At 40.5% G+C, this 14,465-nt stretch overlaps 1 pseudogene; it reads left to right on the top strand.

Annotated features, from left to right (window-relative positions):
* The first annotated feature begins 6,103 nt into the window (after positions 1-6,103).
* LOC100975907 (olfactory receptor-like protein OLF3) lies at positions 6,104-7,053 on the top strand (annotated as a pseudogene).
* Positions 7,054-14,465: the final 7,412 nt, after the last annotated feature.

The following is a 14,465-nucleotide window of genomic DNA, read 5'->3' as shown; positions in this document are numbered from 1 at the left end:
AGAAAAAATATGTGTTTATTATAAACATTTAAAAATATTTGTAATAGTTTGTTCTCTCATTGTTATAAAGAACTACCTGAGACTGGGTAATTTATTAAGAAAAGAGGTTTAATTGACTCACAGTTCCACAGACTGTTCAGGAAGCATGGAGAGGAGGCCTCAGGAAACTTATAATCATGGTGGAAGGTGAAGTGGAAGCAGGCACATCTTACATGGCCAGAGCAGGAGGAAGAGAGAGAGCGGGGAGGTGCCACACACTTTCAAATAACCAGATCTTGTGAGAACTTAACTCACTATTGGAAAACAACAAGAGGGAAATCTGCCCCCATGATCCAATCACCTCCCACCAGGCCCCTCCTCCAACACTGGGGATTACAGTTTGACATGAGATTTGGGCGGGGACACAAATTCAAGCCATATCAATATTCATAAGCTAAAAATAAGAAAACAAAAATATCTATAATCCTATCACCCAGAGATTAACCCACTGACATTTTATGGTCATCCTGCCTGTTCTTTTTCTACTTTTCAATCTTTATATACATCCAACTGTATATATATTATATTTCCTACTATTTTCTAACCTACTTTGTAAAAAAAAAAATCTAGTTACATGTTTTCTGTAACCTTAGTGCTTGGAAAAGTAAGAAGGATGCATTTTTCTTTTTTACCAGCAGGGAAACATTTTTATTAGATGAGAGTAGGAGGTAGTGCGGAGGATGGTCCCCAACAGTTCTTTTCCTTTACACTGGAGTCACCTGTGTCAGCTCATACCGAGTCTGCCTTTGAAGTGCATCAGGGGTCCCACCTCTCAGATGTCATTCTCTTCTTCTTCCCCCTCATGGTGCCATTGGTTTTCTTTTTACTGCTGCTCTCCTCCTTAACCTTTGGCTACAACTCTCAGTCAGAAGTTCTAGCAGTTTTCTCCATCCACAGACCTTGAGGTGGGGAAAGCTTCAGGCCCTGTGAGGTCCTGAGCTTACCTGGGCAGTGGAAGCAGCAGAGATAAACCCAAGATTCTTCAGGTCTTGCCCAAAGGGGAAGAGCATGAAGTTAAACAACAGTTCCCTAGTCCATTGTCATTACAATGACAAATCTTCCAGGTAAGTAAACCTTTATCTTGCAATATTGGCCAATTGTTATTAAAAAAATTTAGTGGGTTATACACTGATGTCTCTCTTTTTTCTCCCCATTTTACCAAAGACTCATGTTCTATTACTATAGAAATAAATAGTTAAATATTGGGAATAAAACCTCATCCTGACCCATTGTTTCCTCTGCTCCTTCTAGTAATTCCAGTGAAGAAATTAAAACTTTGTGGAAGATGGCCAAGAACTGGGAGATCAGTATTAGGAAAGCTGATAAAGAAAAAACTTCTAGTAATATGAAAATATGCAAAGGAAACACAACAGGAATGTGATGTGGGAGACCATCAAAGAACCTGCAGAACTATTTTAATGACTGTGAACTTGAGACTTCTCAATGGCTCCCAGGCCATGGATGTGATGATTCTAATGTGCGATGTGTCCTCACCACTCTAAAACTAGATGTCATTGTCACTAAAACTAGGTGTGTGGGAGGAGGGGTGAAGGTGCTTTCATTTTCTTCCTTTAGGAAGGAGACCAGGTTCTAAAATTTTAGTTTCTCTTTCCTATCTCAATTACTTTCAGTCCCTTCTCACCAGTCAGAAAAGTAAATGTTTCTGAATCCCAACTTCTACCAAAAGTCCTCAGTGATGCCACAGCATTGAAGGGCAGTAAAAGATATAAAAGAGTTACAGAAGGGCTCGTTATGCTAGGAACTAGAAGGACAATTAAAAGTTGAAATAAAATGTTTTTAGAATATGTATTCCACAGGGAACTTAGCAGAGGAGGGAGCTGTGGTTGCAGAGAAGTAGCTGTGGGGAAGAATGAGTAAGAAACACACCAAGAGCAAGTAATTTCCCTCTGAGGATGCCTAAATTCTGAAAAGTTATCAGCTAATACTGACAAAGCCTGCATCACCAAGAAGAGGATGAACAACTGTATCAAGGACTTTCTAAGAGACGTACATCTCCACATTCAATATGTCCTGTGCATGAAGTGAGCACTCAGCCTTGGTGAGTCACCCACAAGGAAGGCTAAGAGGAGGTGGTAGGAGGATAAAGCCCAAATTCCTGGGAGCACCCGGGACTGTTTTGTGATCCTCCACTGTGTTTTTCTCACTGGTTGTAGTTGGAGGCTCTTTGAATTCCTCCCGTGACCTAGATGATATAAATCAGTGTTTTCAAGCCACTTGATAGAGTCCTAGTTCTTGTCAGTCACCAAATCAACAGCATAAACTGAAGTGCTCAGTATATGTAGATATACATTTTAAAAACTAAATAATGGAAGTCAAAAGGGAGATGACTCTTTTCTTGGCCTTAAGGCATTTCTATTCTGTTGGAGATAAGAAGGAATGGAGAAGGGCTTGGATTGGTATAAGAACCAAAGATAGACATAGACCTTCATCTTTTCTTGATAAAGAAGATGGTGAGAAGTGTCTGTTCATATTCTTCACCCACTTTTTGATGGGGTTGTTTGTTTTTTTCTTGTAAATTTGTTTGAGTTCATTATAGATTCTGGATATTAGCCCTTTGTCAGATGAGTAGATTGCAAAAACTTTCTCCCATTCTGTACGTTGCCTGTTCACTCTGATGGTAGTTTCTTTTGCAGTGCTTAGGAAGGAGGCTTACGTATCAGAAGGCTACCAGCCTTTCAGCCTTGGCCCAAGTAGTTTTGCCATTTCTACTGGTGTAGTCCTCTTCCCCGTTTCCTTAGTCTCTGGTTTTGAGTCAATTAGTCCCGTTCATTGACACCTCCCCAATCAGCTATGTGTGCGATCTGAATCCTTTGAACCCAAAACCCACTAACTCATATCTCATTGCCTACAGTCCCACTAGCTATGCATGCTTAGAGCAATCAAAGACCAAAGGATCTATTTTTCCCTTCTATACTACTTTAAACCACAGATTATGTATATTCACTTATCACAAATCTTTAGAGCTGGAAGAAATCTTAATGTACCTAATCTAACTTGCTCATTCTGTAGATGAAGAAACTGTGGCTTTAAAATGTAGCAATGTACCCAATGGATACGTAGATGGTTTACTGATACAGCTTGAAGCCCAGGCCTCCTTATATGAATCTTAGCATACCTTAAACCTCATCTACTTTTTTAAGAGGCAAGAGCACTATTTCTTGTTTTTGTTTTGTTTTGTTTTTTGTTTCTACTTTATTATTTCTACAGATCTGCTGAGCTGAATACATAGCCAGACTCTATGTCTCCTCTTACCAGATGTCTTCATCAAGCTTCCTCTGAAAACTCCCCTGATAAGGTCATGATGACTCACTCTTTCTATTCTCCCTGCAGGCTGAGTTCCTCAGCAGGAGACCAGACTGATTGATTTGTTATCCCAATACCTTCCACTGGACCAGGCGCTAATCAGTGCTCAGTACATGTTTACCAAGGTGAGAAAAGTGGAATAAAATTCTCTGTCCCAAAAAGCTAAGAACGAGGCCATCTATCAATAAAAATAGTTTTTCATCATCTAAAAACATCTCCAAAATGTATTGGAATAAAATAGTACTAAGTTCACACTGTGTGCAGAGCATGTACTACCTACTCACTGAGTACAGGTGAACCCCCTACTTTGATTCTTCACTATATTTAACAGGGTCTCTGTAATTAGGTGGTTTAAGCAATATAATGTATTTCAAGGGGCTTTATGACTCACATTCTGATAACTTTCTGACGTTTATAGCACATATTCTATTGTTTCTTGTCCCCATGGCACTGGGTAGACTTTACCTCTGTAATTTGGACTTGTTGAGCATAGTAACAGCCACTTATGTTTACTTATACTTTACAAAGCACATTCATATTCATTTGTTCATCTGATCTTACTTAAAATGTTGTGAGATAAGCATTATTATTATTCATGCATTTCAAATGAAGAAACTGAGGCTCAGAGAGGTCTAGTAAGTTGCACATAGCACACTAATGGAAGAGGCAAACTCAAACTCAGACCCCTTGACTTATTTAAAGCTTTACCCCCACACCACATGTCTTTCTCTTCAAGGATAGATGGCTGTCCTGAGCTTCCCATCTGAGGTTCCTCAGGTGCCTCCCTTCCTAGACTACAGCTTTTCAGAACTCCTTCCCACCCTTCACTCATGGGCTTGGGGAGAGCTAGATGTACAGGGCAGCCCTGACCCTTGTTCCAGCTTAGTCTCCAGGTAGATCTGAGACCTGGGCAAATCACCTTAGCCCTATTCCTTGGTTTCCTTGTTTATAAAATGAAAGGAATGAAACACTTAGCCTCTATATTTCTTTTCATTTTAAACAGTTGTGGTTACCTTCTGGAGGGTATCTCAATCCTTGAGGACAACTCTGAAGGTGAAGATTCTGTCTATAGTAACAAGCAGCATACTGATCATAGTAGATCAGCATTGAGTTACTTCTGCTGATACAAGGGAACCATCTCCCTAGGGCAGCAGTCAAAATTCCGGCCCCTGGCTCTGACCCTAGAACCTGATCTCCAACCTTGAGAACCCAAGGCCAGTTTCTATTCTTAGCAGTTTCTACAGTGACACCTTCTGGCCACTGCAGGACCAAGGTTGAATGGAGACAAGATGCCAGCTCCATCCAGGTCCTCTCTGCTCTCTCCCTCCACCAATGTTTCCAGCCAGAAGAAACATAAATTAAATTATGCATTTCAGCTTTCTTGCATTTTATTCTGTGGTTCTGCTCTCATTTTCTTAATGCAGATGTATGGCATTTGTCCTCTGGCTGTAGTGGCTTGCACAAACATGCTCTCATTAGATTCTCAGATTTGACCAAAATCCATTTTTAAAAATTTATTATTTGATCCTCTGGCACTGCTGATTTTCTAAACACAAATCCCTAACATTGAAAGGTGGAATTTCCTAGAGGTTGGTTGAAAGCATAGTGCCTGATATACTCAATAATGTTTTAATAAATGAATCAGTTTGTTAATTAAATTTTTTAAGAGCAGGAAATACATCTGGAGATTATATTTATATTAAGAAAAAGTGATGGCACTTAATTTTATTTTTCAAGAGGACCAGTCAGCATGGTAGAAGGGAGATGACCTGGTACAACCTTGGCTGACAAGGGAGAATTCACTCTGTTTGAAAAGATTCCGTGGGTTTCTATCACCTCATACTCAGTAGTAATACATGAGTATCATTGGTTTTCGAACGCTTGCATCACAACATTACTTTGTTAATCATTTGTTTAAACATCTAAATAAATGCCTGAAACTCACTATATAAATTGCATGTTATTAAGGAGTAAGGCATAACTACTGTCATAATTTAATTACAAAGCTCCAAATTTAATTAGCCAAATACTAACCTTGTTCTTCTCCTTCATAGCACTTAGCACAATTATACTTAATTAATTATTTGTAATTATTGATGTAATCTCTGTGTCCCTAGATAAATTATAAGAATCAAGAAAGCAAGGGCCCGTGTTTCTATCTTTCTTACTTACCAGCAGGTAACCAATGCCTGGCACAGACCCTGGCACACCAGCAGGGGATTAGTAGATATTGGTTTCAAGGACTTCAGCTTTATCTGGACTTGTGGGAGAAATGAAAAGGATGTGAGAGGATTCCTGTCTGGACTTGGTGGACCCTAGAAGAAGCAGGAAGAGCAGCTCAATCCAGAGTTAAGAAATGAGCTGAGAAACCCTAGGACATGCCTACAGTTCTCAAGTGTCTGATTACAATACTCTACCCACTGCTTCCCCACAGTGAAGAATCCTTCCTTTCTTTCATATCTTCCACATTCCTTCCCTCCTTTTCCATTTTCCTATTGTCTTTCCTTAGTTTTTCTCTGCTTCTCTCATCCTTTCTTCTCTTATCATTCCTTCTACATTGATAGATTACCTCCTACACAACTGTAACTGTGCTCAGTCCTAGACGTGAAAGGATGGCCAAAACAGGGACTTTGTCCTTCAGAACCTCTCAGAATTTGGTTTAGTGTCAGAAACCAAATGTCCTTTTCTCCAAGACCTTTGCATTCCCTCCTAACCACCTAGATTGAAGAAGTGAGGTTCAATGTCCCAACTGGGAAGGGACAACATAACCTGGGTGAGTGAGTTCATCCTAATGGGTCTCTCCAGTGACAGGCAGACCCAGGCTGGACTCTTTGTCTTATTTGGGGCTGCCTACCTGCTGACCCTGCTGGGCAATGGGCTCATCCTGCTCCTGATCTGGCTGGACGTGAGACTCCACCTGCCCATGTATTTCTTCCTCTGCAACCTCTCACTTGTGGACATCTGCTACACCTCCAGCAGGGTCCCTCAGATGCTGGTGCACTGCACCAGCAAAGAAAGACCATCTCCTTTGCCCGATGTGGGACCCAGCTCTTTTTCTCCCTGGCCCTCGGAGGGACTGAGTTTTTGTTGCTGGACGCAATGGCCTATGACCGCTACGTGGCTGTTTGCGACCCCCTGTGTTACATAGAAGTGATGAGCCCAAGGCTCTGCATGGCACTGGCAGCTGTCTCTTGGCTAGTGGGCCTGACTAATTCTGCTATGGAGACGGCACTGACCATGCACCTGCCTACCTGTGGGCACAACGTGCTGAACTATGTGGCCTGTGAGACACTGGCACTGGTCAGGTCGGCCTGCGTGGACATCACCTTCAATCAGGTGGTCATAGTGGCCTCCAGTTTGGTGGTGCTGCTGGTGCCCTGCTGCCTGGTCTCGCTGTCCTACACCCTCATTGTAGTTGCCATCCTGCGGATCCGCTCCACCCAGGGGCGCCGCAAGGCCTTCGGGACCTGTGCCTCCCACCTCACTGTGGTCTCCATATCCTATGGGATGGCCCTCTTTACCTACATGCAGCCTCGCTCCATGGCCTCAGCTGAGCAGGAAAAGGTGGTGGTACTCTCTTATGCTGTGGTGACCCCCATGTTGAATCCTTTCATCTACAGTCTGCGGAACAAGGATGTGAAGGCAGCTCTGAGTCGAGCTCTGATGAGGAGCTCTGAATTAAAACATTAGAGAGTGGTTTGAGTAACAAGAAGGCCTCACTCTGAAAACAGTGGGCATTGGACTGTGCTCTCCAGTATAACGTGTGTACGCATGTGTATGTATGTGTGTGCATCTGTGTGTGTGTGCATGTGTATGTGTGTGTGTGTGCATGTGTATGTGTGTGTGTAAGGGAACAGGTGGGAGGACCACAAACTGTACTACTCTCTTTTGAGGTAATAGAAAAATGGATTTTATCCGGACTTTATCTTTGGCCCATGCCTTATTCCCAATGTGAATTACAACAACTTAAAAATACATGCACCCTACAGAAAGTTAAATGAAATATATTCATTTTCTTAAATGAAAGAAAGGGGGAGGGAGGAGAAAAGATATACCAGTGTATATGAATTAGGAAGAAAGATTAAATTAGAAGTCAGGGCAGTGCACAAAATGTATTCCAAGAAAGTCTATTTCTTGGTAAAAATATTTAAATATATGTTTCTGTAGTAAGTGAGAAAAGGAGGGAAAAAAGCTTTAAGTTACAAAATTCGCTGTGCCCATAGGATCAAACAGGCCTTAGGTCAGAGGTGCAAAGGCCACCCTAGTAACTCACACATGGTCCAGCCCAGCTCACTAGGGTGGGGGATTCACCCATGGGTTTGGAGCCAAAGTCACAGTAATGATCTCTCAGCTCTGATGAGTGTGACTGGGCTGTGTGCCAGTCACATGAGCGTCCCTCTGCTTGTTTCCCTTTCAAATTTGCAGTGGTGGCAAATTGCTGGCCAGAAAGTCAGATATGCGGGACCTCAAACAAACATCTTGTATGCAATCAGGTCTAAGAATATCCTCTTGTGAACATTGAGGGCTGTGCTCAGAGCTCATCCTGACTGGGAGGCCATGCTATGCACGATTAGAGTCAGCCATGGGATTCAGCAAAGAAAGAATCCGGCTTCCTCATTGGGGATAGTTTTGTTCCACTCTTTTAATACACAAATTTTTGAGCTCTAAAATCCTAGATCATAAAGCAAAGCCGTGATGATTTTATTCTGAAAAATGTTTAAAATAATCTTTTAAAAATCAGACTAAAACATCTCCTTAACTAAATATTATGAATCTCTGGTTTGTCTTGACCACAAAAGAAAACAAACAAACCAAAACAAGCAAAGAAACAACAACAACGAAAAAACATAAACTGAAAACAGTTCAAACTTTTACTTAATCTGTTGCAACAAAGCTAAAGGGTTGAAAAACAGGAAATGAAGAGCACCCTTTAAAACTGCTGTTAAAACTTTTTAATTGCGGTAAGGCTCACATATCACATGATTCACAGTTTTTGCCATTTTAAAGCGGATAATTCATTGACATCTAGTCAATGAATCCACAGTGTTGTGCAACCTCACCTCTATCTGCCCCAAAACACGTTCAACACCCCAAAAGGATACCACACACTCAGTAAGCAGTCCTGCCCACCACTAACCTGGTTTCTGTCTCTATGGATTTGCCAGTTTTGGACATTTCATATAAAGGGAATCATGCAGTATGTGGCCTTTTGTGTCTAACTTCTCACTTAGCATAATGTTTTTGAGGTCTCTCCATATTGTAGTACGTAGTAGTGCTTCGCTTCTTTTTATGGTTGAATACTATTCCATTGTGTGGATATAACACATTTGTTTATTCGATCATCAGATAGTGGACATTTGAATTGTTTCTACCTTTTTGCTATTGTGAATAGTGCTACTATGAACATTCATGTACAATTTTTTGTTTGAATACCTGTTTTCAATTCTTTTGAATATTTACCCAGGAGTAGAAGCACTGGGTCATATGATAATTGTAAGTTCAACTTTTTTAAGAAACTGCCAAACTGTTCTTCACCACAGCTGAACCATTTTACATTCCCACCAGCAAAGAACCAGCAATGAACAAGGATTCCAATTTCTTCACAGCCTCACCAATACTTACTATTTCAGTTCTGTTGATTGTAGCTGGTCTTTCTCACGCTATTCTCATGGTAGTTAATAAGTCTCACAAGATCTGATGGGTTTATCAGGGGTTTCTGCTTTTACTTCTTCCTCATTTTTTGCTGCTGCCATGTAAGAAGTGGCTTTCACCTCCTGCCATGATTCTGAGGCTTCGCCAGCCATGTGGAACTGTAGGTCCAATTAAACCTCTTTTTCTTCCCAGTCTTGGGTATGTCTTTATCAGCAGCGTGAAAATGAACTAATACACCCCAAAAAGTCAATTTCACTATACGTTAATTTAAAGGGCACTTCCAATCAATAGGAAAATGGAGAACATGCAAACAGAAAAATGGAGAAATAAAATAAATACAAAGGTAGAACTTGTTCTATAACATTTAGCATATGAAGAAGTATTTAGTCTCAGCAACAAAGAAATACAAACTAAAATAATAAACTATATTAAGCTATTTAATTCACAAAGAAAATATTGACAGTGGATACTTCAATTATACTTATCAAAAGCCTTAGACTAGCTTGAACACCATAGCGCCATAGCAAGACCCTGTCTCTAAAAATAAAAATTTTAAAAATTTGCCTGCTGGGAGGCTGAGGTGGATGGATTATGAGGTCAAGAGATCGAGACCATCCTGGCCAACATGGTGAAACCCTGTCTCTACTAAAAATACAAAAATTAGCTGGGTGTGGTGGCACGTGCCTGTGGTCCCAGCTCCTCAAGAGGCTGAGGCATGAGAATGACTTGAACCCAGGAGGCAGAGATTGCAGTGACCTGAGATTGCGCCATTGCACTCCAGCCTGGCGACAGAGCGAGACTTAGTAAAAAAAAAAAAATTAGCCTGGTGTGGTAGTGCACTTGCAGTCCCAGCTACTCAGGAGACTGAGAAGGGGGACTGCCTGACTCAGGAGTTCAAACTACAGTCAGCTGCGGTCATGCCACTGAGCTTGAGCCAGGGCTGCATAGCTAGACCCTGACTCAAAAATAATCTTAAAAAAAATTCATGCTCTGACTTTTAGTTAAAATGGCATCTGATCCCCCAGAAAGATCTTAACTCTAATACAAGCTATGTGATAACATCAAGAAAGATAAACACTTATTAAAATGTTTAAAATATAATCATCCAGTGAATTACTATATCCTGAGAGGACTTTTTCCTAATATCCAAATAATTCACAGAAACCCAAGGATATTACTAATCAAAGAACATAACACTTGTCCTTCTGCTTTGGACTTCTGCTTTTTGAGGCAGCTGAGACATTGCTCTGCAGACTGTATCCCATAAACAACTGGAGAAAGCAATTCTCAAGAGACTAAAAGGGCAGTCAAGAATAAGAGAAGAGGGGTGATACTATAACATGGTGCTTTTAATTATTCTGAGAAAGACCATATTACCAGAAGGTAGAAGAGGCAAGAGTTGGTCTTGGGTATTTCTTTCTTTTTTTTTGAGACAGACTCTCACTCTGTCACCCAGGCTAGAGTGCAGTGGCTAGATCTCAGCTCACTGCAAGCTCCGCCTCCCGAGTTCACGCCATTCTCCTGCCTCAGCCTCCTGAGTAGCTGGGACTACAGGCGCCCGCCACTGCACCTGGCTAATTTTTTGTATTTTTAGTAGAGACAGGGTTTCACCGTGTTGGCCAGGATGGTCTCGATCTCCTGACCTCATGATCCACCCGCCTCAGCCTCCCAAAGTGCTGGGATTACAGGCGTGAGCCACCGCGCCCGGCTAAACAGGACGTTCTTATTGCTGAAATCTTTTTTAAAAAATCAGTAAGATGGTTGAAAGATAAAGTAAAAGAACTCTCTAAGAATATAGAATAATCGATTTTGAAAAATAATATAGGCCTTCTACTCCCAGACGTGAAGAAGTAACAGGACAGAATTACCCAGCTACCACAAGCAACTAGAAAACTGGAAAACAGTTTAAAAACATTGTTTTCAGATATGAAAAAAACAGCACAAAACTGTGATTCCTGTGAGAAGGAAAAATAATGAGGTGATTCTTACAATCACCCAGATTTTCTGCCAGGAGGCAATATCCAGATTGTAGCACAAAGAGAAAGAATTTAAACAGACCTGGAAATCTTGCTCAGTGAAAGATGCGGAGATTAGAGGGAAAAATAAGCTACACAGGAAAATGGTTCCAGAAATCAGTCTTTGAGTCCTTGGCTAAACACCAATCCATATGTGAGTAGTGTGAAACCCTGTAAGACTGAGAAAAAAACAACCTCCAAAGGAAGAAAAATTGCTGGAGTGCTATAAAACAAACAATTCCCAGAACTCCTACGGGGCCAGGATTCATTTTAGCACTCTTTGGCCAGAGTGAAGAAACGTTACTGAATATACAAAGCACTCCATATGAGTTGCAAAGATGCTATGTCTTAGAAGTTGAGCAAAATTAGTAGCCCTAGAAAAAGACTACCATAGACCTACCCTAAATTTGCTTTTAAAAAAATCGAAAGCATCAAACTAATTTACAAGTAACTGTCAGAAAAAGTCTAAAATGCTTCAATAGAAAACAACAAAACCAAGTATTAAATAACTTAAGATTTCTAATTTACAACATTCAATAAAAGAATTACTAGACCTTAAAAAAACAGGAAAATAAGATTCATAACCTGGAACAGATTGGTCAACAAACACAGGCCTAGAAACAGAAGAAACTAAACAAGGCTTGTAAAGATGAAAAATAAAATACGTAAAATTTAAATTTCACTAGATGGAATTAACAATAGTTTAGGCACTGTAAAATAAAATAATAGTAAGCTTGACCTCATGAATGTATAAGCGTCTAACAGCAGAGCTTCAAAATATATGCAGCAAAAAAAGGACAAAAATTTAAAAAGGTATCAGGCCAGGCCCGATGGCTCATGCCTGTGATCCCAGCACTTTTGGAGGCCAAAGCAGGTGGATCTCTTGAGCTTAAGAGTTTGAAACCAGCCTGGGCAACATAGTGAGACACTGCCTCTACAAAATATTAAAAAATTAGCCCGGCATGGTGGTGCGTGCCTGTGGTCCCAGCTACTCCAAAGGCTGAGGTGGGAGGATTGCTTGAGCCTGGGAGGCAGAGGTTGCAGTGAGCTGTGATTGTGCCACGCACCATAGCCTACATGTCAGAGCCAGATTCTGTCTAAAATTAAAAATAAAAAAATACACAATTCGAGTAGAATAATTCAACACTTGCCTCTCAGTAAATGAACAAGTAGACAGAAAATCCGTAAGGATACAGAGGATATAGAAGACTTGAACAATGCTATCAACCAACTGGACCTATCTGACATTTATAGAACACTCCATCGAACGTCAGCAGAATACACATCCATTTCAAGTGCACATGGAGCATTCATCAGGACTGATAATCCAGTGGGCCATGAAGCAAATCTCAAGAAATTTTAAAAGACTGAAATCATGCAGACTATGTTCTCTAATCACAATAGAATTAAATTTGAAATTAATGCCAGAAAGATAACTGGAAGATCTCACAAATATTTAGATATTAAACACTACTTGTTTGGTTAACCCATTGGCCAAAGCAAAAATGAAAAGAGAAATTGGAAAATCTTTTGAACTAAATAAAAATGAAAACACAATACTGTCTGTCAAAATTTGTGGTATGTCTTTTCAACAAACAGTGCTAAAACATTTGTATATTCATAAAGGGGGAAAATGAACCTCAATCCTTACCTCACTTCATATACAAAATTAACATGAAATGGATAAGAAACCTAAATGTAAGAGGTAAAACCATAAAGCTTCTAGAAAAACAAGAAAATCTTTGTGATCTTAGGATGGCAAAGATTTCTTGAGGTACACATAAAATCATGAACCATAAAAGAAAAAAATTGTATACAATCCCATAAAGTATATTTCAATATATGGATGATTGTACTATATATTACCAACCTAATATTAACATTGATTACTTCTGGTAAAATATATAATGGAGAGAAGAATGAAGAAGGATGGAGGCATTTTATTTTCCTTAAAGTTTTGTGTACTGTTTATAATTTTTTTAAATAAGATTCTACTACTTCCATAAAAATAAGAATAAACTTTTAAAATATATGTTCTGTAGAATGTGCTGCTGACACTTCTTTCAGAATGAGATCTCAGCACAAAGGAATACAAGCCCTGGGAACAGATAAAGTGGGGGCCAATAAGGGAAAAGATTTTCTGAGGATTCCCACCCCTGTTTCCCTCACAAATTATAGTTCTTTGGCTTCCTCCACCACCTAGATGAGAGGATGAATTTTAAGAAGCCACTACTCAGTGTGATGTTCAGTCAGTCAGTTAGTCCCCCAACTCTAGATATCAGGCTCAGTTTAGAAACTAGAAAAACATACAATAAAAAGAGAAAACGCCCTCTCTACCTTTCAGTTAGTTTGTTAGAAGTGAGAAAAGAGAAGCAAAGGAGTCTGACTGGGTAGAGATTTTTTTCCAGCTCTACCTCCTGGCTGCAGAGAAAGTAGAAAGTCCAGGTGTGTGAGATTCATACCCTTACTAAAACTATGGGGTGGGTGTTTCCCTTTTGCAGATAAAGAGGAAAACTGATTTGGTGAACTGGACCTCCAGGCCACTGGCCATTGCCAAGCACTCTTCAACCTGGTTTCCCACAAAGTCTGGTGCCAGTCCAAGGCCTCCCACTGGACTCCCTGGAATGACGTCCCAAACACTAAGCCTTTGTTGACATCCTCCTCCCCACCCATAAGTTAAACCTGTCCTGTGCTACCCTCACTAGCCACTGTGACACATTCCCCATGCCCATGAGTGATCACCCAGTGGGATGTCGCAGGAAGAAAATGGGTCTTGTGATCCTCAGATTCCAGATCAGTTCCAGTCCTGCTCCTAACTAGCCAATAACCCTGAGTCAATCACCCTTGCTCTCTGAGCCTCAGTTTCCTCATTTCTTGAGGAAGATGACAAGGTTGAAATGATAATCCTAAAAGTTCCATCCAGGTTTTATTCTTTCCTATGATTCTCTTTTGCATTTTACTCCTTTCAGTTGTGAAAATATCAGGAGCACTCAGGAGTCACCAAAGCTTGGTTCTTGACAGTGCTGACAAAAGAAACAGGCTCTATGGAAAGCCATGGGCTCCCAAGTGCAGAGCTCAGGAACTCAGCAGCTAGGTAGGTACCAGAGCCAGCTTCTGTTCTTGGCAATTTCTACAGTGACTTCCTCTGGCCACAGAAGAAATGAAAGAAAGAGAAGAGTAGGGTTCCAACCAGAGAGCCAGAGGATGGCATCCAACTGCTCTGCCCTGCGGTCACAATCTCCCAAACCTATTAGAAAGACTTGCATTAAATTGTTGTCACGTGTGTTTCATTAGATTCTGTGCTCCATCTCTCATATCCTTCACACAAAGCTTTTTCATTTAGATAATGTGTTTACGAAGGGTTTTTTTACACATTACCTCATTTGATACTCACTAATGCTTACAATGTTCTTACCTTTGGTCTAAGATATATTA

The sequence above is a fragment of the Pan paniscus genome, chromosome 6, assembly GCF_029289425.2.
Source record: "Pan paniscus chromosome 6, NHGRI_mPanPan1-v2.0_pri, whole genome shotgun sequence".
In the NCBI taxonomy this organism is placed as follows: Eukaryota; Metazoa; Chordata; class Mammalia; order Primates; family Hominidae; genus Pan; species Pan paniscus.
Note: the sequence above shows the minus strand (reverse complement) of the source record. Positions and strands in the feature narration are given on the sequence as shown.